At 31.6% G+C, this 27,583-nt stretch overlaps 1 protein-coding gene across 4 annotated transcripts in view; it reads right to left on the bottom strand.

The window, feature by feature from the left end:
- LOC140437210 (prestin-like) overlaps positions 1–27,583 on the bottom strand; it is a 187,785-nt gene that overhangs the window by 67,038 nt on the left and 93,164 nt on the right. The gene's annotated exons all lie outside the window — the stretch shown is intronic.

Below are 27,583 nucleotides of genomic sequence, written 5' to 3' on the forward strand. Positions count from 1 at the left end.
ATATGGAGTTTCTAAACAAAAAAGTACTTTTTGTTTAGCCAAAACTTACTTGACCTCGATCTAGTGGGCAAATAACCATGCTTTAGTTGAAACTTCTAAGGGTGGTGTTATTCTCAGGATGCTACCAAACTCTGATTTTTTGTATGTTATGTATTATATGTATATGCATTATGCGTTTATGTATTATGTATAATTGCAGATGATGTGTCTCTGCTTCTTTAATTTTTCTTTTTTTGCTGTCTGTTTTTTTCACTATTGATGGATCTTTCTTTGTGTTCATTGTCCCAGGTATGTTTGTGTATCTTTACATTCACAAGGTATTTTGTAGATGCAGTTCTTTGATCTCTCTCGGGTGTTGTTTGGTCTGGGTTTTGGTTTGGACAGAATAGATCTGTTTGTTGGTTGTTTTGAAAGCTCTTTATGCGGGCTTTACACCAACAATAAATTCACGAAGAAATTCATGAATTTATTCATCAATTTCTGTGTCAATAAATTCGTGAATATCTTGGATGTAAAAGTTTCTTTGACTTCAAATAAATTTTTACATCAAAGGCCATTATTTCAGTGGTACCAATGGTTTTATTATAAGACGTTATTATTTATTGATTGTTTGAAAAAAGATATACAGTAGACTCCCTCTATAACGAGAACTGAAATGACAGACTAATTACCTCGTTATAAGCCGATCTCGTTATATCAGACAATAATAATACTGTGCATACATATGAATCTGTAGTTTTCTAAACCTTTAACTTCCTATAGTGAAGCCATTCGGAGCAATATAAGATGCTAATAAATATTGTTTGGATGGCGTTTTTGAAAAAAAGTTATTTACTTTTATTGTCAATGAAATATATTAAAACATAAAAGAGTTGTTTACTTTTATTATCAATGATATACGTTAAAACAAAAAATCTGTACTTATATTTTTTTCCAACTACATAATGTATAAAGCGTATTTTCAAGGATAACATAATAAACTATTGCTTCTGCAATTTTAAGAACTCTGTAATTTTTAACTGCTTTAAATGGTCCAGTATCATTCTATCATATATTTTCTAAACATGTGAAACAGTTGTATTTATTCATTGTAAAGAAGTTTATTGCGGGCTGCAGTTAAGTTTATTGAGGGGCTGTTTGAAAAGGTAGGTATTTATTTATAGCCACGACCAGACCAAACACGTAAAAAACACGTTTTTGGATCTTATTTTCTCTCGTTATAACCAAATTTGCCTCGCTATAGACGGTTATAGTTCAATAGAAATTTCACGGGACATCTAATGTATCTCGTTATAAGCGAAACCTCGTAATAACCGTGTTCGTTATAGAGGGAGTATACTGTATAATCAAAAAACAATATAATTCTTTCAGAAAGAAAATATTGATTAAGGAGAAGTAAAAAAAATATTTCAAGTTTAGTAAAGTGTAAGAGCTTGAACAAGACGTAAAAATTTCAAATATGTACTACATGTAATTTGTGGAAACTGTTGATTTTTAGACACAGAAGACAATTTCACATAACTAAAATAAGGACAATAAAGTAAAAAAACAGAAAAAGTAATAATTTTATTCCTTTATATAATAGAACAAGAAAATCTATCATTCATTACATACTAAAAATTAACTGTAGTTAGTAGAAATGTTAATAAAATCATTTTGACTTTTAAAATGATGAAAGCATTTATTTAAATCCAATACCTGGACCAAGTCGAACTAAAAAAGAAAGGAAGGTACAATACTTTTTATATTATTTTAACAGCTATTGATAATATATTCTCAAGACAAACCAAATATAAATGTATATGATTATTATTAGAATATTGAGATAGGTATGTAGAATTCTAATCCAAAGGATTAGTTTTAAAAAAATGAATACTTAAAAATAAATAAAAAATGGAAATAACCAGTAATACTCTACCACTAGTTTGGGAGCTGATTCTTTTCAATTTTAATGATTTGTCTTTAACATATTACAATTTGCTATATTGAATAGTAGGGTAGGGTAGGACTAAACTAAATATATAAAAATACAATAATTTTTAAATATTATATAATTTAAATGGTAAATGAAGAATCATAATAACAGCTAATTTTAATATTTGGTATACTTAAACAACTATGATTTTATTCTAAACTAGCGGACCCGACAGACTTCGTTCTGTCAAATAGATTTGGAATGTGGCAGTTTATTTCTTTAATTCTCGTGAACAGAACCGTCACCATGATGACAGGGTGGTGTGTAAGGGTCAGCTCGGGTGACCTAAATATCTTCGCTTCCACGAACTTTAGCCACCCTTTTGGACCCATTAAAAACCCCGACTGGGATGTCTGCCAAAGGGCTTCAAACTAAGAGGGGAACTTAAGGTTTAAACCTGATTAAAAAATAATCTAAAGGGATAGTGGTAACCTAAAGGTGACAAATATTTATAAAGTGGGTGCTTCAATGACAAAACATAGAGATAATTAATTATTTATTATTATTATTATTAACATAGGGTTAATAACCGATGTAATAAAGAATAATGAAATAAAAAGGTATATAAGTATTTTCAGTAATCGCTTTATTGTAAATCAAGTAAATCATAATTATTTACAAAAATCTGTTTTATTTTTATTGTAGTGCTTTATGATATACAATGTTTATCGTTTGATTACCTGGTGAATATACAAACAAATCTGACAACATACAATTAACCACTTGAGAAACATGGGTTTTCTAGATTAATACCACAAACACCTAATGATTGCCTCTGGGACTTATTTATGGTCATAGCCAAAGCAAGCCGCACTAGAAACTGTAGTCGTTTCAATTCAAATGGTACATCAGTCGGAATCATTGGGATGCGTGGTATCAAAACGTCTTCTCCTTTATACTTTCCTTTCAGTATAGTTGCTTCTATCACGTTATTCTATAATTTTTTTATCGCTAACTGTGTGCCGTTGCAAAGACGCGGTTGGTTGATATTTCTCAACATTATAACTACCGATCCAACCTTTAACTGAAGATTGTGAGGTGGCAATCCTGGTAAATCCAGCGAGTTTAAAACTTCAGGCGGATAGTTGACGACATCTTCTTGGTTAGTGGCCGAATCAACTGATTTATATATCCTCAATTCGCCTGTAATTTGTTCTTGAATTTTGAAATTTAATTCATTTTACATCTATGTTTTTTTTGTAGCCATTATAGCCCGTTCGCTAAACCAATCATGGTTTCTGTAATTTTGAGCAACATCTGGAAACACCTTTTGAATAAGTTCATCTTTTGATCGAGTTAACTGACAAAAACTTTGAGGAAAGTTATTGCAACCAGTCAAGGTGTCTATAGGAAATTTGCCATTACCAATGTCAATGAGTTGTTTAGAGAATGTCTCCAGAGTGGTCATTTTGCAACTCGACACGCATATTCTTGCCTAAGTGTAATACCTTGACATGTTTCCACAAATTGGAAGACTTTAAACATGCATTGAATTCATCAGCTGGCATTGATCGTGGAATCACTGGCAATGTTTGACGAAAATCTCCTGCTAATAAAATCATTTCCCCACCAAATGGGTTATGATTGCTCCGTAGATCTTGTAAGGTTCTATCTAAAGCATCCAAAGATTTTTTATGTGCCATCGTGCATTCATCCCAAACAATCAATTCACATTGCTGCAAAACCTTTGCCATTGCAGAGTTTTTCGAAATGTTGCAGGTTGGAGTTTCGTTGCTTTACATGTGTAATGGCAATTTTGTTGCTAATATCAATGAAATCATAAAAGTTTTTCCTGTGCCACCAGGTGCATCTAAGAAGTAAATCCCTCCTGTTTTATCATTTGTTACTTTCATAAGTGTATCAAATATATGTTCATTCAATAGTGGAAGATTTGTTTGAATTAATTCTTTCAAAGTGTTCACCGGACCGAACAGACCGCTCGAAAATATTTGTATGGGAAAAAGAAAAGGGCTGTTTTAGGGTTTTCCCGGAAATTATTCGAATTTTTCTCGCCGTAAAAACCATTCTTAGACTTTGAGGAACAATTTAAAAAAAGAACACATTTTGCGATTCATTTTTATATTATAGATAAAACATCATATTTACAGATTTTATCCGTAGGATATGGAATCCTGCATTTTTAAAGAAAAATAGTCAATTTAGGAAGGAAACTATGAATAATAAAGCAGTGAACATCGATATACTATACTATATATCGATGGTAGTGAGCCTATTTGAAGAAAGAACAAAACTAGTAGCAGGCCAACGGCTTCATGTAGAAAAAGAGAAAAACAGGACACAACAGAAACATGTTAGAGAAATGGAAATGGCAGAAGACATGCACTGAAGAGAAATAAATTTATTAGATTTAAAAATTAAATTATGCAAAGAAAAATTTAATAAAAAACAAACAAAAAATAGATGTATATTAATGATCCTTCTGAGGTTTTCCCATAACACATATTTTATAGGGCTCCCAAATATCTTCAACTTAAGGAAGTTCAATAATGTCTTTATTTAGCAATTCATCTTTAAAATTGTCTCCACTTTGATTTTTCAATTGCATCATTTCAACTGTACAGTCACTTCCATTGGTTAAAATGGGAAACTTTCCCTTCCATACACATTCTGTTACATATCTGGAATTCATTATACACATTTTCAGGATCTCTTGGTGAATTGTTTTAGTGGAAAAAATAGACGAGTGGACTTAATCTGAAGAGAATTTAAAAATCCTATCAATAATATAGAATTATCCATACCTGGTTCAAAAAAAAATATTACTATATATTAAGTATTTAAAACATATCCAGGAAGTATACAAAATTATCAGAATTTAAAATCAATCTAAATAATTAAAATAATCAAAAACAGAATAATTATTATCCCTACTTTGCGCCAAATCGACATAGGTTAGTTACACTGAATTCACGTCCAATAAATGAGAAAAATAGGACATATTATTTCTAATAGTTCTATTTTGTCAATTTCTTCACGAATTTATTCACGGCAAAATTGGATGTCAAATTGTGCTTTACACACGTCAAATTTGACCTTAAAGCGACATGAACTTCTTGGTGAATTTATTGTTGGTATAAAGCCGCATTACATATGGTATTGTTGTCATATTTAAATCTCTTCTTGTAAGCATTTATGGATTGCTGTTGGTGGTATATTGTTTCCTTTCTTTTCTCTTCTGAATTTCCTTGTTTACAAATGACAATAGATAATTATTTTTTGTTAAAACCTTTGTTAACAGGTCTTTTTCTTCCTGGAATGCGTTTTCATTGGAGCAGGGGTTTTGGGCTTATTGAGTTATTGTTTTGTTGTGAGTGAATGAGTGAGTGACAATACCACAAACGACAAACAGAACGGGAACGGGCAGAAAATGTAGACGATGATATGCAATGTTGGAGTGGAGTTCGGAAAGAAATGCCAAGAATACTTATCAAAAAGTACTGCAAAAATAAAATCACAAATATGGGATTCAATAAACTTTTTTATAATTAAAATAATTCATATAAATATTCATTATTGGATACTCTTCATTATTGGATTGTATGCAAAAATTGCCGACAGACTCATCAGAGAAAATGGAAATGTCATGTAACAACTGCAACATCAAATAGAATTTACCAAGAAAAATTTGGAACTAAGAATAGTAGGAGATCTTAATGCTAGAAAAGGTAGAAGAGAAAACTACAAGGTAATAGTGAGATTCGCAGAGGACAGTATAAACGATAGCGGAAAACAGCTGATAAAACCTGCGAACTATATAACCTAAAAATTACTACTGGATTTTACAAACACAAAGAAATTTATAAATACACGAAGAGACAAGAAACGAGAAAATTAAAAACAATAATGTATTACATAATAATAAAGTAGAAAGCAATATAAAGATTAATAATATGGATCGGATCGGATAAGAGCGAAAAACAATACAACATACTACTCCAAGAACGACCAATAAAAAACTGTATACACTAATAGAATTAAGATGTGCAACTATCGCAAAAAAGTGCATAAAAATGAAGTTTTTTTCAATACCTTAGACATAATTTAGAGCCTTCATATTTCGCCTAGAAAAACTTTATAATACGACTGAAACGTGTGATAAATTTTGTTAGGATTAATTTAAAAAAATTTTCATAATCATTTTGCAATCCAGGGTCTGTAAAAAAATTGCAAATTTTCAAACTTATGTTGGGCCCAAAAGAAGCTTTAAATAGTCTAAATGTTTTTTACATATAAAGAAGGGCTCAAGCTTTCAAACGCACTTTAAGAAATTTAAATCGGATCTTAACGAAATTTAGCACATATTTCAGTCGTATATCTTTTTACTCTATGACGGACGATATGTAATTAAGATATGATCATGATCAGTGGGTCTCAAACAGTGGGGCGTTAATATTTAATTCCGATCGCTTGAAAAGTAAAAATGTTTAATTTCCTGTATTTTATGTTCAGTAATAATATTGGATTTTACTGTATCAAAGGCAAATCAAATGAATATAATATGTATACACAGGGCGTGTTAAAAGAAGTGGGACGGAATATTTCGTTATACTCGAAATTATTAGTCGACATCAAATGTTTATCAAGGTTTCTGTAAGTCTCTATTGTGTGTAGAGTGAAAATTATATGAATGGTTTTGCATGCAGTTAAATTGGAAAATACTTGCCAAGTTGTTGGTATGTCCAAATTTGAATAAAATATATCCAAGACTTTACTTTCTGCAGACATTGCATTAAATATAACTTTGAAACAAATTGGCACTAAATCACTTCCGAATTTTCAGCAAAACAAAATGTTTAAACACGTGTAGTCCAGTAATTAATAAAAAAGCTATTGAGAGTATGCAGTCCAGTAATTAGAGCGAAGGTACTTTATCGTTTAACTAAAATACACCACAAAGTCCGAACTGAATTCCCGAAACATTTTTTGTTACTTCTTTTTAGCAAACGATTTGTCCTATTCACTGTCTGATATTTCACTATCAGAGTCGTCACTATCTGAATTGTCTATCTGAATAATTAGAGGCCGGACCTCATTTATGACTCGCTCGATTTGAAAAGACTGAACGATTATGTCTTCCGTATGTCTAATACAATTTTGCCATTGTTCTGCCTTTATTTGTTCTAGCGATATTTTCCATAAACTAAGAACGCTAGCGTCATCTGTTGTTTTGGATGCATGTTTATCATAAAAATTTTTGGCTATACTCCAAACTAACTCAATTGCATTATAGTGGCAATGGTAGGGCGGAAGTCGAAGAACTTCATGGCCATATTTAAGAGCCATTTGGTCAGTAACAAATTTCTTTTGAATTTTGTGCTCTCCACACGTTTGAAGTAAATCGACTTTTAAAAATATGTCACTGTGATAAATTTTCTTTTCTGTCAACCACAACTTTATTTTTTCTTCTTTTGTCCATCTGCTTGAAGGAAATCTCTCTTCTACTTTTGAGTGGTAGGATGCATTATCCAACACTATTATGGATGGTCGCTCCAATTTTTTTAACAAATTTTCTTCAAACCATTCTTCAAAAATATTTGCATTCATATTTCTATGGTAATCACCTGTATTCTTTGTGGACAAAAAACTTAAACTAGCGTCAGGAATAAAACCTTCATCATTTCCAGCATGAAGTATAATGTAGCGTTTACCATTACCGGAACGACTAGAAGAATAACATTTCGTGGTGCCATCTTGCCAGGATAATTTTGAGATATTTTCTTAAGCGAAAATTCAAGTTTCATCTAAAAATACAACTTGCCTCGGACTACCAGACGTTTTATTGTTCATGTATTGTTCACACAATACTTGTCTATTATTTGTCTTTTTATATCGAAAACCTAAATGTTTCAGCACTCTCCACAAACTTGTTAAACTAATATTACACAGTTCCTTGTCTTTTATTTTTCGTAACCAGCACTAACTGTTACATGTTCTTTGGCTTTATACATATTATATATATATATATATATATATATATATATATATATATATATATATATATATATATATATTTTTAATTGCAAGTTTAATTGACTGGTGCAAATCTAAAGTTTTTGGATGCCGACGATTTCTCTTGATTACTTTATTTATTTCATCCTCACTCATGTTATTAATTCTTCGGAATATCCTCTCTGAGACACCGCAAGCATCGCATGTGCGTTTCTGCCATAACAGATGTCAATGGACCCATATTATTCTTTTTCCAAATTGAAATAACTTTCGACTTTTAGAACTAAACGCCGTTCTTCTGGAGATAACACTCTACGTTTTGACTGTATTTTATTTTCCCAAATTACTCATTTTGCTTTAAAGTACCGCTTCACTACACTACTATAAAAAATAGGTACTTATATACAACTACTACACGCTAAAAAGGACGAGGGTTGTACAACAGACGAAACAGTCGAACACAAATTATTTAACAGCCAATGCAAAACAAGCATAAACACTGCACATTGTGATTGCAAAAACCGTTCGCATGTTTTAAATAAGATTTTTGCTGATTATGTATTTTGTTAAATTATTAAATAACACCAATACAACCCACGACCATCAATTAATTTTTAACGATAAACAGAAGAGAAATATGATGACGTTTGAATTTGATCTACTTTGTCGATGACAGTGTCGTTCACAGAAAGATATTTTTAAGCAGCATGAATCATTTTTCAATGATTGTGTGGATTTAAGAAATACATTACTAAACAAATTTTTAAAGTGTATATAAAGGAGATTACAATTATTATGACACATGGTATTTACTCTTTATTTTTCAAATAATATGTGCTTGTAAAGGCATAACTTTGATTATTGGGTAAACCTACATTATACGATACGTTAGAAGAAATAAAAAAAAAATTAACATGTAATAAATTCACTGTTTAAATAAATATTCCGTAGTCGTACTATTGCAATAAAATATTAAAACCAATAAACGATAACTTGTTGAACGGTGCTGATTGAAGCAACAGAGCAGTAAAATGTTATTCATAAAGGTAGTGTAAAATATATCGCCGATTATCTGGTCCGCTAGTAATAAAGTTACCAGGATTTAATTACAAAGCGGTCCTTCAAATTAAGTTATGTTTAAGGGATCGAAAAAATTTAAAGGAGAAACTCCATTTTTTGCACTTTTTTCCCAATTATTGCTATTTTTTAAACATTATACATTAAATTTACAATTTCTAGCTAGCCAAATATTATGTAAGGTTAGCGACTGGAGAATATCGTGACTATTGATACAAGGTACATCCTGAAGTGATTCTAGCAAAAACTAGAGACTCCTATGGAAAATGTCCATTCTGTTCTGCTCTTCATCCGATCCCGCCTGGACTATTCTTTGTTATGTAATTAACAACTTCAGGGTTGTGTACACGGTACACAGTGTATTCTTCCCCCATTCGTTTTTGTTTCACATTTTTAATGTGTTTTTTCAAAGACTTCCTGTAATATTTGCAAATTGCATAATAATTGTAAGTTAATAAGACATTCAATTTGATACTGCTGCAATGTTTTAGTCTTTTGACCGATGCCGCTAAATAAAACTTCCAACAAAATTTGAAATTTGAAATTTGATGTTTTTGTTCACTGAAAATTTTTGTTATGATTTTTCTCAAGTATAAATATTTTTTTCTTATTTTATCTAGCCTCATATTTATGTATGTCAATAATTAATCTTCTTTTATCAATTATCTGTTTACGTTTGTTATGTCTATGTTCCGAGGTGATTGCATCATTTTTTTTAATTTTAAATCTATCTATGTATATATCTAATATTTTATTTCCTATATACAAAATAAGGATTTTTCGTATTTTATATTATATCAAACTTATAACCCGTTCTCAAGCTATTTATGTATACAATTGACCCATACCTTTATACAGTGAATGTAAAAAAGATAATCCAGTAAATAGAATTATGATAATATAATGTTACACGCTGTATCAGCTGGAAAATTTTCAAAATATGTCAATTATTTCTAAATGTAAATAATAAGCAATAACATATTGAACTGGACTCTTTAGTATAGTTTATACTATATTGTAAAATTAATTACTTCATTAAATTTTAAGTTAATTAATTAAACTAATTTAAAAATCATTATATTTTTATTACTTGTTTGGTTTGTATGAACATAATATTGTAATTAGGAGACACAGTTTTAAGCAAAAATGAACAAATTGAATATGTAAGTTTATCGCAAATAACAATATGAATGTGAAAGCAAATGATAGTCAGAAAATAAAAATCGCACATGCGAAACAATCAGTGGCAATAGGAAAAATTCACACTATGAAGGACTCTGAAAAGAAACAAGGTTTCCTAACATACAAAGGAGTGAAGACACCGGAGGCACGAGAAGACTACGTGAGAATTAGGAATAGTGTAAACCTAGAAATAGATAACATCAAAAAAGAACACTAGGAGAAATTTACCAAAGATATGGAATACGACCTCTATAAATCCCAGAAAAAAGTGTGGAAGATGATAAGGAGACAAAAAACAGAAATTAACGAATTTGTACGCATAGATAACATTACGGAGGAGCAATGGACTGAGCATTTCTCAAAATTATATGAAGAACAAGAAGAAGAGAACAGAGAAAGAATCATTACCGAAACTCACGATAGAGTACTAATATCAGAAGAAGAGCTACAAGAACGAATAAAAAAATTAAAAAACAGAAAAGCACCTGGTTCTGATAAGATAAACAATGAACTGCTAAAATATGGAGGAACAACACTATGTAAATGGCTCCTAAAATTATTCGTCGATATAATAAATACCGGAGTAGTACCAGCGGAATGGAAGGAAAGTCTCCTGCTACCGATACTTAAAAAGGGAGACTCGAGAAATCCTAAAAATTATAGAGGCATTAGTCTGATGAATAGCACATTAAAATTGTTAACGGCAGTCATAAAAGATAAAATCGACGAAAAAGCGAACATGGCAGATGAACAACAAGGCTTCCGGAAGAACTGTGGAACTGAAAACCAGCATACATGTGCTTTGTAGATTTAAAAAGTGCTTTTGACCGGGTGAAGCGAAATGACATCTTAAATTTATTACAAGCTGAACAAATAGACCATCAGATAATAAGGACAATTAATGAAATTAACAAGAACAACAAGACCAGAGTTATAATGCCAACAGGGGAAACAGAATGCATAGAACTAAAATGAGGAATCCGCGAAGGAGACTCGCTCAGCCCATTGTTATTCAAAATGGTGATGAATCAAATAATTCACGAAGTAAGAAAACGACACGGATACCACATGGGAGCGCATAAAATCACGATACTATGCTATGTCGATGATGCAGTACTAATTGCTGATAACGAAGATGACCTACAAAGGCAGCTCCACACCTTCAATAACACAGCAAATAAACTTAATATGAGAATATCAGTAGAAAAAACTAAATGTATAATGATCAGTAAAGAGCCGCGTAGATGCAAACTAGAAATAGACGGCAAAATTGTAGAACAAGTAATGAAATTCAATTACCTAGGGGTAGAGATCACTAGTGACAGGGATATAAGAACAGAGACCACAAGGCAAGCATCAAAAGCGGCAAGAGTAAGTGGTCCGAGAAAGCATATGGAGAAATAAATATATGACCACAGAAAGCAAAATGAAAGTATACAAGACAACAGTAAGACTAATCCTAACATATGCAGCGGAGACAAGGACCGATACAAAAAAGACGAAACAACAAATCAACAATATCGAAATGAAAGTATTAAGATCAATAACGGGCATATCATTAAGAGACAGACAAACCAACAGAAGGATACGCGAACAATGCAAAATTCAAAATATTAACAGGTGGATAAAAACAAGAAAAAAAACTGGAATAAACATGTAAACCGAATGGGACCAGATAGATTAGCGGGTCATCCCGCTAACATCTGTAAAAACAACAAGCAGTATAGCAGAAGACCCGTTGAAAGGCCGTAAAAAAGGTGGAAAGATAATGTACAGTCAACAACGACTGAAACAGAATAAGAGGCAGACAAACAGGAGTAATCCTAGCCGCACGAAGAAGAAGAAGAAGAAGAACAAGACTATGAAGGATAAAGAACGTATGCAGAATAAGTATAAACTAAGAGAAACGCATAAAGTAATTTAACATTTAACGGATGTTGCATATCAGAGAATATATGTGGAAATGGAACCATAGTAGTACAAATCTCGAGAAAATGAAAAAAACTAATAACAAAACAGCACGACGGTCAGACAAATGTGGAAACGAATAAGGCGCGAAAAATTATTATGATTGGATAATGGAATGTTAGAGGGACTTTTGAAGCAATAGTAATAAAAAACTTAACAAATATCTATAGTAGAAGCCACAGTTAGAATGCAGTGAAGATAGGCAACGTATTTCTTACGAGAGAACGGCTGACCACGTTGCCGGTTTGCCCCGAGCGGCGCATCAGGACCGGATTTAAGAATCATAGCACTAGAATATACGTGCACACAACAATTGCCTACGGTTGTATAAAAGACTATCATTATTGTTTCAACTAAAGCATGATTCAATCATTGAGGTATAAATAAGAGACAGTAAAAGGGCAACAGGGCTACGAGCGCAAAATAGGTCATTTTTCCATAAATCTCGAACTAAATAATAACATGAAGAAAAATACTATAAAAAAGTAAAATACATCAAAAACTCATTGTCGATAGATTATCTATATTTATCAATTTTTATTAGCTTTCAAGGTAAACACATTCTTTGTGCAATCTTCTTCTTTAAGTGTCGTCTCCCGATCGCAGGTTGGATATCATCATTACTATCTTTACTCTATCTACTGCTGCTCTGAAGAGTTCTATAGAACTGCATTTAAAACAGTCCCTTAAATTCTTCAACCATGGCACTCTCCTTCTTCCTATACTCCTTCCTCCTCTTATCTTTCCCTGTATTATCAGCCTTAGCAGTTCATATCGCTGTTTCCTCATTACGTGTCCCAGATATTGTAACTTTCTTATTTTTATTGTATTTATTATTTCGCATTCTTTGCCCATTTCTCGCAATACTTCCATGTTAGTTTTCTTCTGTGCCCATGCTATTCTAAGCATCCTCCTGTAACACCACATTTCAAAGGACTGTAACTTATTTATGTGTTCTTGCTTTAATGTCCAGTTTTCAAGTCCATATTGCAGTATCGAAAACACCTAGCATCTCAGTGCTCTTACTCTCAGTTCTACTCTGAGGTCTTTGTTGCAGAGAATTTTTTTCATTTTTACAAATGCATTTCTTGCTATTTCTATCTTGGCTCTTATTTCGGTTGTTTGATCATTATTGTCTGAAATCCAGTTTCCTAGGTATTTTTATTTATCAACCCTTTCTATCGGTACATTTCCCAACTGTATGTTTGTTAGTATATTTGTTTTCTTTGTTTTTATCATGTATTTGGTCTTTTTTATATTCATTTTTAGTCGATATTTTTCACAGAAACTGTTTTGTTTAGCAGTAATTCAAGTTGCTCAGCAGAGCTTGCCATAATCACGGTGTCATCTGCATATCTTATGTTATTAATAGATCTTCCGTTAATTATTATTCCTTCACTTTGAGATAGTAATGGGGACATAATACATCCCTGTCTAACTCCTCTCCTAATTTCAATTTCTGGACTGGGTTCGTTATCTATTACGATTTGTGCTCTTTGATTCCAGTAGAGGTTTGTTATTATTCGTAAGTCTATGTTTTTTGTTTTTAGAATTTGGACTAATTTTTAATGTCTTACTTTGTCAAATGCTTTTTCAAAATCAACGTAACAAACATACACATCAACATTCATATCCATGCATCTTTGAGCTAACACATTAAAAGCAAATAACGCTTCTCTGGTTCCTAGTCCGTTTCTGAACCCAAACTGACTATCATCTATTCCTTCTTCCAGTTTTTTATTTATACGACCATGTATTATTTTCAGGAATATTTAGCGTTTCTATTTTTAGAGATAGCACAAAAGGTGGAGAGTAAACATTGTTTCGGTGTGTGTCCTGTTTTGTATACTGAGGTAAATAAGTCTACTAAAATGTCTAAGGTTTCATCATTTAGGCATTTTAAGGTTTCTATAGGGATTTGGTCTGAACCTACTGCTTTACTTTGACGCTTTGGTCGCTCTGGACCTACTGCTTGTCTTTGGGAAATAAAGATCATTATAAAGACAGTAGGAAAAGGGAATCAGTTTTAATCCCCATTGCCCACGCAAAGCAAGCATGTCTCTTTGTTGATTTGGGTACTGGCCATTAAACCAAAAACTTGTTGGCAAAAACTATAAAAGCTCAGTTTTATTTCATTTTATTCTATTTTCTATATCTATTCTTATTCTATTTTCTTATTATATTCTTCTATTCTTATTCTATTTTCTTTAGCAAGCGGATGAAAGTATCTACATCATGGAGCCGTTGCCAGTATCTGTCATGAATTTCAAACAGGGTATGACTCTTAGTGTACAAGTAAAATGTGTACTTAGTGTTAAATGTATTGAACTATCATCTGAACTTAAAAAATGGTGATAGTTTCAAAAATATGCGGTATGAGTGTTCGCAAAATTTATGGCATCCGCGAAGAGGTCCATACAGGCGAACAGAAACCGCTACAAAAAAGGAAGAAAAACAGTTTCCAGTCCAATTCAAGCGAGAATACTTACGATGAGGGAGTAACATCTCGAATAAGGAAAATTATTCATGATTTTTTTTTTTGAAAACGTACCAGCAACCATCCAGCAACCGTCGACAGCGTTATGAACAGAGTGAAGGATATTGAGGAGCTACCAGCATTTTCAAAAACCACATTTCGTAGGTTACTAAATGACATAGGTTTTGAATATAGTAAAAGAGGTCGAGATTCGATAATGATGAAAAAAAAAGACATATCCAGGAGAAGTACCTTAGACAAATAAAAACATTGAGAAAGAAGGATAATGTAAACCTTGTTTATACCGATGAGTCTTGGACTAACGTCGGTGCTTCAGTCAAAAAGGAATGGAGGACACAACAATCAAAAATCCACGAGACATCTTCATAAAAGGGCTCTCTATTGGACTGAAAGCTCCAATCCAAAAAGAACCTCGGATTGTTCTTCTTCACGCTCTCCCGCAAATTTGATTTCTCGAAAAAATTTGTTGAACAAAAGGCAAATCAAGGATTGGCTAATCGAAAAGAACATTTTCTTCGAGGAAAATTAACTCAAAAGTGAATTACTGGATACTGAGCGGTCGCATTTAGAGCCGAGTACGACAAGTACAAAATTGAAACAATTGCGGAAAAATATGGCGATAAGATTTTGAGACTGCCGCCTTACCATTGCGAGCTGAACTCGATTGAGTGTGGAGTCAAGTGAAAAGGTAAGTAGCTTCAAACAACATCGATTTTAAAGACAAAACGGTTGATAAAAGAAGCTTACCAACGCGTATCCAAAGAAAAGTGGCATAATTATGTCAACCAAGTACAAGAAAAAATGTTTGCGGTGGACAATTTGCAGGAAGATATTGAACCGGTGATAATTAGTATAAGAGATGATTTAGAGGATGAGGAAGATTTAGATATGGATTGCGATTAGTATTAATTAACGAGAAATATCTCAAATTTAATGCTCATTTGTTTTGTAAGTACTGTACGTACAGTACATTTCATTTCAAAAATTAATTATGGCGTTAATAAATTCTACATCCAGCATAATTTCGTTTTTATTTCCCTACACTGAATTAAATTATGATAGTGTACTTTAAATCCATTTTAAAAGCAATAATTTGTGAATATAAACATTTTCTTTATCAGATGTTTTGGTTTTATTTGCATTTGTCGTAAATATTTTATAGGTAAAGCTCATATTATGGATTGTAATTAGGTATATAGTTTTAATATTTATTCACAGATTTGTTGAAAATTTAACAGTATGTTTATTTATTGACAATTTTCTAGACCTGTTAGTGTCACTGTAATTAATTGGCAGAAGTTTCTGTTTACTACTATATACATTGTTTTAAGTATGGAACCTCACTATTATTTCGGAAACAACTGGCACATAGAAAAAGATGAAAATTCACTCATCCTAGATACCTAGGGTATCAAAAGGATTGAGCAGTGGGGCGACTTATTCCAAAGTGATCCACTATGCTTCAGTATCTTAATCAAATTTTGTGTCGCATTTGTACTATAACTATGTACTTTGTTTTGTAGTCTTAACAAAGATGTTTAACAAGATCAAGCTGTTTGGTATTCTCTAGGAAGCTCTTCGAAATGATACCAGTAGTTAATAGACTCAAACGTTAAATACACTTGAAATACAACTACAATAATTGTTGACAATCCTGTAAAATGGAATTGATGTAAAGGGGGTACGCAAATGTTTGGTGTTTATCTAGCCAAAAATGTATTAATGGTAGTAGTAATTAAAATGATATACCTCTAAAACAGTTGACTTCATATAAAGGATGTAACAACAGTAATTCTTTAATATTAAAGTAGATTTACTTACACTCTATAATAGACTTGTTGACAATAGGTTAGAAGTAAAACTGTACACTACAAATAAATCATGTTTTCCACTCCTAACGATATTTGATTAATATGTGCATAAAACACTCATTTTAATTTTATAGTCAAAACATTATTTAAAACCCTATCTCCAAATGACTATCAATTTTTTTATTATTTTAAATATTTATTATTTATTAAATTTTATATAGAAACACTAACACTTTTATTTCAAAACTTTGTCCGTTCGTTTTTTTTTAGTAGGTAGATATAGTTTTTTGTAAGCAAACATGTTAGGTTAGGTTAGTAATATAAATAACAATAAAGTGCATGTTAACACATAATTAAAATAAAAAAATACCAAATAAAGTCTAGTTATAGAAAAAAAAACGAAATACGAAAATATAGAAAAACTTCTTCAATTAGCAAATCAATTTTTTTACTCCATTATTATTATGATATCTGTACGAAAAGGAACAACGAAGCAATGTTGTAAAGCACGCTTTAAATCATTAAAACACAATACATATTATTTTATAAATTTTTTTCTATACATGCCTTTATTTCTTTATAAACAACGTTATTTCTTTATTAAATAAAAAGTATTTACTTAATAAATATTTCTTTATAATAAACCAGTGACATATGACGTATAATATATTATTAAAATTAGTAGTAGCTTTTGTGGATAGGTGGCGTTGGGGTTTTCATTACGGAAAGACAGACATAATAAGCAAATTATAATATTGATATTATGACATCTGGCCGGTTTTTTGAAAGTAACTATATGGCGTTTGATAGAATATCTAAAAACTCATAAAAATATCGAGTAGAAAAAACTTTTAACACCTAAACTCTTATTTAGAAATGCAGCTGTAGGGTTAAGATAGCGGTTATGATTTCCCAACCTCCAATATTAGAAGGAGGATGAAGAAGGAGAACGTTGAAAAATACAGCTTCATTGAAAACATAAACAAATAATTGTCATTTTCACTTTCTAGTCAAGAACTTTTCAGAGCATCATCGTAAGTATTGCTGCGTAGGAAGTATAAAATTGTGTTAAACATACTGCCATTCTTGCTAAATAAATGTTATAATTAAATTTATTTACGGATTTAGTAGCAAATTCATTGTATTGCATTATTAAGGTAATTTAATAATTAACATGGTCATACACCTATTTAAGAAAAAAATCACCACAAAATATTTTTTACATATTTATACATTAACCATTATTTGTAAGATTCGTAAGAATAATTAGCATAGGAAAAACAAATATTTATCGTATATTTTATACGATTTGGACAGCTAGTGACGTGGTTCAATTTGTTTTTTTTCCTGATAACTTATTATTTACATTTTATATTAAGAATACTATTGTGTAGTTATGCGACTACATACTTGTTAATATTATTTTCATTCGAGTATGTAATGAACAAATTTATTATGGCATAAATACAAGGAGTTTGCTGTGTTTGTTTGCAATTTAAAAAAATAAGAACTTCTTCCTGATTTTTTATCTTTTTACTATACTCTACCGTAACATGGCGAGGATAAGTTATTAGAAAATTGTACAGAACCAAAATAGTTCGGAGCAAAATAAACCGACCTCTCAAGAAGTAACATAATACGTAAACTAACTGGAGAAAGTTGAGAAACTCAGCTAAGTGTGCTAAGTATATTAGCTACAGCTGTATGTTACAGAATATTCAGCTCCAGTTTAGAATCACTTTGCTCACAATGGTCTTGTTGATCAGGTTATAAACCAGACGGCTCGCATAATATCCGGCTGTTTAAAACCTACTCTAGCGCATGGCTTATACCCATTGATCGGAATTACTCCTCCAAATAACAGAAGAAAAATTATTTGTGAGGTAGAGAAAAAAACGCAAGGGAGTAACTCACGCCATCCCAAGTTTGGTCAGCGAAGGCACCCATCAAAGTTTAAACCTCTTAGGAGTTCTATGAGTACTACGCCTGCAATCTAAATCAATGTTGAAGGACGTCTTCTATAGCTTTGGAGATAAGCATCGGTTGCTGGTGCTTCAACACCAAAAGAAGAGATGGCTACAGGCTATCAATTACAATACACCACAGGGACGTCTCTAAATAACATGAGGTTAAACCTCAATATACAAAAGATGACAAATACGACTGCGGGGAAGCGAAAAATCCCAAATATCTATTGGTTTGCACAGACTTTATCCAAGCATACACTCACCTTGACCTAAAAGCATCTAATAATAAGGCCATCCAAGAGGTGAAACATTGGCAGTATCAAATCTAAAGAAGTAATAGGGACACAGATAGTAAGTCAGTACTATCTGTTTCAAAACTATTGATGCAAAAACAAATATATACTGTGTCTCCGAACATGAGAAAGTGAAAAAATAAATTGGCCTATTCCAGCCTACTACACAAAAGTTTATGAGTATTCCTATATATTTTTTATATTGCCATCATTGACGGCATTATCGTCAAAATCTCACACAACGTAGGAAGATACTGAGTGACATAAGAGCTTTTAAGTGAGGCATTATTTGTCATATAATTATACTACTCCAGTCGTCAGAGACGGAAATGCCACTGAACCTCTGAAAATCAGACCAACAAGCTGAATTTTGCCAATAATATTAATTTTGGGACCCCAAAAAAGATCCAAAAAAGTTTACCACTTTTACTCCCGGGCTTCCCCCTAAAAGAGCCCTGTGTAAAGCCCCGGACTTCTGTATAAAGCTCCGGACTTCTGTGTATAACCCCGGGCTTTACACAGAATCTGTACACCGTAGAAAAGAATATTTCAAATAAAAAATGTAACTGAGATAATTTTAAACAAAAATGTTTATAAGCATTGTTTGTGTAGAATGAACCGTTTTCTTAGAAATAACGCTAGAAGCGACCGTCGATTTTGCATGTCAGTTACGCGCGCGAAATCAATGTTACAATACAATAAAATTTGTATCAGCTGGACGGTAAAAATTCTATATCTTTTGGTCCAAATGTCCCATGGGCAAAAATTAAGATGCGTTTTAAAGGTAAAGAGTTTAGCTTTTGTATGCTGTTTTGGTATTTTGCCACAAATAAACTCAGATTTTATACAGGTGTTAAATAAATATACGTGGCGCGAATTTTGTCATTTTTTATTATTCTCACGAGATCAATACAATATATCCCTTTCATTGACTGGTCACTATGAATATGAAGTTTTGATTACTAGAGTCTAACTTTTAAAAGATTTAGAATGAAATTTTAGTTTTGCCTTTGTGGCAAAACAACGAATGTGAGGCATTTGAAATATACTTAAAAAACGTTGGATTTAAACTTTCACACAACGAACGATCTAAAACATTAAAAAAAATTTTTTCAATTACACTAGTACGTTTTTTAAAAGAAGAAAACTACTGCAATAATCTACATCCAAAACAGTCTTCTTAAATGCATTTTCCGGAACGTGTGATCGGTTTTAATGTAAAACATTAAATTCTGCGTTTTTATTTATATTTCAAATGCCCGATATTTGTTACTACAACTCAAAATTGAAATTTTATGTCATAGGTTTTAAAGATTGATCTCTACAAATGAAAAGTTTACTACAACTGGTCAATAAAAGGGATACATTTTATTAATCTCACGAGAATCGTGAAAAAGGCAAAAATCGCGCCTCGTTAATTTATTTAACATCTTTATAAAAACTGAGTTTATTCTCGCCAAAACACAAAGCTGCATACGAAAGTTGCACTCTTTGCCTTTAAAACGCATCTTGATTTTTGCCGATGGGACATTTGGACCAAAAGATATAGAATTTTTACCGTCCAGCTGATACAAATTTTATTGAACATTGATTCCCCGTGCCTAACTGACATGCAAAATCGACGGTCGCTTCAAGCGTTGTTTCTAAGAAAACGGTTTATTCTACACAAAAAATGCTTATAAACATTTTGTTTAAAATTATCCCAGCTACATTTTTTATTTGAAACAATTTTTTCTTCGGTTTACAGATTCTTGGTAAATCGATTTTTTTCACGTTTTTACCCCCCTGCGAGGTGGGTCTTAGGGGACGGTTCGGGGGTAAAAGTGGTAAACTTTTTTGTATCTTTTTTGGTGTCCCAAAATTAATATTCTCTGCAAAATTCAGCTTGTTTGTATGATTTTCAGGAGTCAACTCTCTGACGACTGGACTATACAGAAATAAAAAAAAAATAAACGTGTATGCCTATGTATAAATGTTAAGATATTACCTATGAAATGTAAAGCAAGTTATAAGTAGCCCTTTTAATACTATGGTAAAATAATATTTGGATAAACGATTTGATGTTTATTAAAATTATCACTCAAAGTAGAAAAATCTCTCTTAAAAATATATATTTTAATTTTCCTGTCCCAATGGATTCGTTGCACTAATTTTTTTGCATTTTTCGAAGTATAATTAGTTGCCATGATAACACAAAGAGAATAATTCGTACTCAACAAATTCATCAAAATGTTCTATAACTAAATCATTAAAATTTTAAAGATGTATTTAGAATATAATTCACATTATCAAATATTTAAACGTTCTAATCATAGCAATCACGAGTTCGTAACATATATTATCCCCCAATTTTTATGAAATTAATTTTCTAGGTAGACTGCTCAACCTATAATAAAAAATCAAGTGCTTCTAGAATGAATTTTAAAATTTTCTCATTAAAATATATCTATAAATTGAGTTTAAAATAAGATTACCTCAAATTTAAATATGTATACATATACACTCACACTCGAATACGATCCTGCTGGCGTACTAAATTTTGCAAACATACAGCATTGGGCGTTGCACTCCAAAAACCGGTCCACACTTGCACAAAGATTAATCTTCCGTAAAAAATAACAAATAATAACAGCCCTGTCTACCTCGGTTCATTGACATAATTCCAAAATCAACAATTCAATTTCGCACTTTTTACACATCATCACTAAGTAGTTGATGTTTGTTTTTCGTGATAGGTTTTTGGTACAAAATAAAATTATAACTATTACTTGATTACATAATATTTAACTATTATGGCATTGAGAATAATGTATTAAGTAAATTACTAATCCAGAACTTGTATACGATTTATTAAGAGTTAATATTATTTGATGTATCTTTGTATAACGTAATCAAGGTTGAAAATAAATTTTCTCTTTTTTAAATTCTATAGCCATAAACGTTGGTAGTAAATTGGAAAATTATATAAATTGATCATTATTAGAAATTTGTTTATTTGCATACCGTAAAACGGGGTTACTTTGCACCTCATTTTTGACTTTATTTTTTATTTATTTGTAATACATATTTCCTAACGGTCGAAAAAATTTTGTGATTGCTTAAATTAACATTATGCCAGTTAATTACCACTTTAAAGTGTAATTTTCCTCGTCACGACGGATTTGCTTAAAAATTTGGCTTTAGGTTCCTCTTACCCCCTACTTCACTTTTGGACTTGAGCCTAGGGTTGCTTTTAATTGGGGGGTGACAGGCACCCCTTCTCGCGGGTGAAAAAACATACGTTCAAATTAATTCATCACTTTTTGAGTTATTTGCGACTAAAAATGTTCATTTTTCAAAACAAAAACCACGGTTTCAGACGATTTTTGACAAATAACTCAAAAAGTATGTCTTCTTCTTCTTCTTCTACTTCTTGGAGATCTTTCGATCTGTTTAATTCTGAAGCTGCCTCTGGTTAATTTCCTGGACGGTAGATTGCCAACTATCCCTCCATCTTTTAGGTGGTCTTCCGGGAGGTCTTGAACCGGGCGGGTTGTTTTCTAGGTCAATTTTTGGGAGTCTATTCTCATCCATTAGTCTTACATGATGGTACCACATCCTTTTTTGCTGCCTTCCCCATCTTACAATATCTTGAATTTTGCATTGCTCTCTGACGTTTGTATTTCTCACCCTGTCTCTTCTTGTTTTGTCCACTATTGTTCTTAGGGTTTTCATTTCGGCAACCCTTAGCATCTGTTTCGTTTTGTTGGTATCTTCGTACTTCTATGCCATATGTCATGATCGGCAATGTAAAAAAATACTGCCCATCAGATCAACCTCGCGAAAAGAAAATTTCTCAAGAACGAGAAATTGGAGAAATTCAAGTTTCTTTGTGCATTGGCTGAAGCGACGCCGTGTTCAAGTAAACAAATTGCCGATGAAGTTGATTTGAATGCAAAAACAGTGAGGAATATTTTGAAAAGAAACAACTACCATTGTTATAAAGTGCAGACAACTCAAGAAATATTTACTGATGATAAATTTAAACGAATGCAATTTTGTGAAATTATGATGGAGAGATGCCATGCAAATAATAATTTTTTAAAAAATATTTTTTTTACAGATGAGTCCTCCTTCACAATTCACAAGAAACATAATGCATCCGTTGTACGTTATTGGTCTCAGGAGAATAAGCATTTGAGTGTGTTTGTGCGTACGCAATATCCACAAAAATTGAATGTTTGGACTGGAATTTTGGGAGACCATATTATTGGTCCTTTTTTCATTGAAGGCAATTTAAACGCAGTAAAATATCTCCAATTACTGTAAAATCAAATTATTCCTGCACTTCAACGTCTTAACTTAATGAAATTTGGTTTCAACAAGACGGCTGTCCTGCACATAATGCAAAGCCGTTAGAGACTCTTTAGCGATAATTTTTGCTGAACGTGTCATTAGTACAGATGGTACAATAAAATGGCCCCTTCGGTCACCCGACTTAGCTCCTCTAAATTTTTATTTTTGTGGGATGCTAAAAACAAAATTGCACAGGCATGAGTTCAACCGAGCCACCAACTTGGAGGAACTGAAGGAAAAGATAATCCAACTTAGCCAAAACATATCGGCAGATGAACTCAACGCCATGAGAAATGCTTTGTATAATAGATTGGGTTACTGTTCGTTACAATTTGGTGGCCTGTTTAAAAATTTAATTACCTAAGAATTTGGTTTGGAATTTCTAGTTGTTTGAAATTATTTTTAATTTAAACAGTAGTGTTGGAATTATTTTTTATTTGATTTCATTTTAATAGAACAAACTTTATAATAATTTTATCTTTTTTGTTTCATTTTTATAGAACTAATTTTTATTTTCACACCTACTACCTCCAAAAAATCTGAATGAAAATATGGTTTCAAAGATATTATTTGGAAAATACCAAATAATATCTTATTTTTAATTAAAAGACGTAATTTTTCGTCCAGTTTAAATTTAATATAATACACCTGCTCCTTCCTAATGCTTTACTAGTACTGACTGTCTTTGTCTTTATTTATTATGCTTTATGAAAGAACAACCCACTATAAACCGTGATATACGCATGACATATCACAGAACCAGTTCTGTTCTGTAGAGATGAGCGTTGAATCACAGAACTGCTTTATTCAACTGTTTATTTGTCGTTAACGAATCTACGGTTTCTCAATGGGAAGCCAACTTGTTTGATTCAAAAAAAATTACGTTTTGTGTAGACGTAAACAGAGGAACAACGAACACTTCACGTCGACGAAGACAATTAGTTGATCTGAGATAATACTACAAAACTAAAAATAACATCCCGACTTTTTCAGGACGGTGGACACTCGGACGATCGGTTGACGTTGAAAATAAAATAATTATGTAGGTATTCTAATTGATGAATGAGTTTCGATTTTTGATTGATATGCATATACATGATGATGATAAAAGAATAATAATTGTATTTTCAAAAAATGCACATTTGTAGAAGATGCAGCTTTTATGCTCGACTTTCTGAATTTTGCAATGATCGATTATTTTTAATTTGAAATATTAACACATGGGAGTCCCCGATTCATGTTTTGTATTATTCAGCAAACATAATTTTTATTTGGAGTTTGTGTTTTGTCTAACGTAAATAATGTGAATTATTCTTTGAGTGCTAAATATTTACTTTATTTTAACTGTTTGTGTGTTTAACATGTCTGCGCGTAAAAATGTTAGTATTTTATGGCATCACTTTGAGAAAGATATTAACAGTGAGAAGGCTGTATGCAATATTTGCAAAGAAAAACTTAGTTATAAATCAACTACAGCAAAGTTGAAAAGCCATTTACAGTATTTCAGTATTTTTTCTTTGATTTAAGAAAGCATGTTTGTTTATGTACTCGCTTATTCGAAACTACTGTTAAACAATCAACTAGTTAAATAATTTAATTAGTTTTTCAACTAGTTACTTGTTTACGAAAAACGGTTCAGTTTCGTTAACGATAAAAACGTCAACGACTCACCTCTACTATTTTTCTCGTTACTACAGTGTCTTTACTTTGACAACTCGACGTTGCCAAATAATTTTGTAAGAAGCTTTTTTTATTGTGGCGTCATAATGCAGTTTATTATTTTTATTGGGAATAAGGCACAATGTGACTTTAAAATAAGCTTATTTTGATGTTTACATTTCCAATTCGGAAATCGTACTTAAAATACGAAACATTAATAAATTTTATTTATATAAAACGATTTCCGAAGTGGAAATCAAAATGTTAAATTAAACTTATTGTAAAGGAAAATTGTGGCATATTTCAAATAAAAAAAAGTAAGCTGCCATTTAAATAAATTCGCCTAAATTTGATTATCTTAGAACATTGTTAAAATGCTAAAAAGACAACAGGTCAAATAAAGCCAATAAGTTTGGCAACATTGAACTTCCCCTCTTTTATTATTTCCACTAATACATTTTCGACGATATAAAGGGCGGACCTAATATACCTCTCTCTTTTTAAACAGGTGTTTCTCACTCCACCTCACGTAAGGTACATACCGACCATAAACTTTTACCTATACCGTATACAGATTTGACCAGACTATGTCCCGTAGACATCCCGACAATGCGGATGCTTTGTTGATCTGACTCCTTAGGTCATTTACTGGGCCGTGTGTGCTTATATAAAAGGTATGTGATTTATAAAAAAATATTCTTAGCAAAAATGTATTTCATAAAAAAATGGTGTACTTATGAAGTCTGTAGACCCAGTAAAAGCAGAGTTGTAGCTCATGAAAATTGGGATATTTGTCATATTTCAAGTCGAATACCTATTTCATCACTTTTCGTGGAAAACTCATCAAAAAATTTTAAAAGTGTTTAAAAAAGCTTTATTTTTATTTTTTTTTTAGTTTCTAGCATCAAAACTGAACAAGTTCCGCTCAAAACAAAGTTTGTCATTTAAAAAAAAAAAAACATCGTGAAAATTACAGCCTAATTAGCCCTCCAAATGAAATTATTTGTTACAACTTTACGGTTTACTTTATTTATGTATTGTTTATATGATCTGTAAGTCTGACCGGTTCAAAGTGCTTATTTTTGAAAAAAAAAATTGGTTTTAAAATAAAAATTATTGAAATTAAAAAAAAAAATACCTTTTTCAAAATAACTTAAAAAGTATTAGTGATACGAAAAATCTTGAAGAGTAAAAAAATATAAGTTTTGCTTTTCTAAACGTTTTGACTTCTACACGTTTCAGAAACCTAAATATTTTGGAAATTGTTTTTTTTTTTTCGATATATCCTTTCAATAACACTCGTACTCATATATTAATTTTACTGTACCTTTTAATGACAGACAACATGGCACTATATTTCTAAACAACCACAAAACACTGTTTATTGTATTAAACTTCAAATATATATGATTAAGATCAATGATTGTATTAAGACAAAAATTCACTTCCTTTTAACTTTATAGAAAATTTGTAACTTCCGAGGTTGCAAGTCATCAATAGTTAACCTTAATAGATAAACCACGAGTAACACTGTTGCAATTACCAATTCTATGCTCTGTTTTAATTTTACGGTAGATAGATTTTTGCTTTTTACCTTAATTAATTTAGGATAAAAATAGTTACGGAAGAATCTTCAGATGTTAAGACTATTTCCTGAAATTAGATATAAAGAAAACTTTTAATACATTTTTATACATTTTCTATAAAATTTCGTTTGATATATAGATAATCATTAAGTTACATGTACCCACGCCACAATGCATAGTAAAAAAAAGTTATGTGGGCCAAAATATTAAACACATTTAAAGTATTAGTCTATGCAATTTTAAATGTTATGCTTTAGTTTGAGTACGAAATCTTACATTTTTATTGCTTTTTAGAATTATTTTAAGTGAGAAGCACGTGTGCATCTCGTGGTCACAAATACATTTTGGATTTCTGGAGCCATGTGATGCACACAACAACTAACTGAAAATATTTTCGGGGAATATCAAACCGGTTTCCGACAAGGAAGATCTACAACTGACCAACTACTCACAGTGAAACAAATTTTAAACAAATCGTGGGAATACGACATTGACGTCCACAACATATTCATAGATTTCAAACAAGCCTACGACTAAATTAATAGGAACAAGTTATATCAAATATTGCAGAGCTTTAATATCCCCCAAAAATACATCCGACTGGTAAAAACAACAATGGATTGGTCTATAGCAAATGTCAGAGTCCAAAATGAGCTCACTGAAAACTTTACGATAGCCCAAGGATTAAAGCAAGGAGACGGGCTGGCACCGACACTATTCAACCTGACCTTGGAATATGTGATAAGACAGCTGAATATAGGAAGAGGTAATCTCCTAACAAATAAATCAATACAGATTGCCGCCTATGCCAATGATAGTAGCATCATGTCTCGCAGAACAGAAGAGGCGGCAGAAATATATTCAGAATTACAATCAAAGGCAAAAGAGACCGGACTAGATATAAATATTCAAAAGACAAAAAAGTTAACACAGGCAAGAGCTAGGGGAAACAGACGCACAGTTGAATTAGAGGACGATATTGAAACGGTAGAAAGTTTCACATATTTAGGAGTTGCATTAAACACGGATGGAACAGAAGAACCAGAGAGCCAAGAGAGAACCCAAGAAGAAAATTTTGAATTAAATAGTGATGACGAAATAAGTAGTTCTTCGTCATATCAAGGTATTCAAAGTAAAAGACCAACAATGCAAAGTAATTTACAAAAATTACCTTCAACAACACAAAATTCAAGAACAGTAGACGATACCATTGAAAATGTTATTTCCCAATATCGACTGTCAGATGATGAAAGTTCTTCAGAA

This window comes from Diabrotica undecimpunctata, chromosome 3 (assembly GCF_040954645.1).
Source record: "Diabrotica undecimpunctata isolate CICGRU chromosome 3, icDiaUnde3, whole genome shotgun sequence".
Lineage (NCBI taxonomy): Eukaryota > Metazoa > Arthropoda > Insecta > Coleoptera > Chrysomelidae > Diabrotica > Diabrotica undecimpunctata.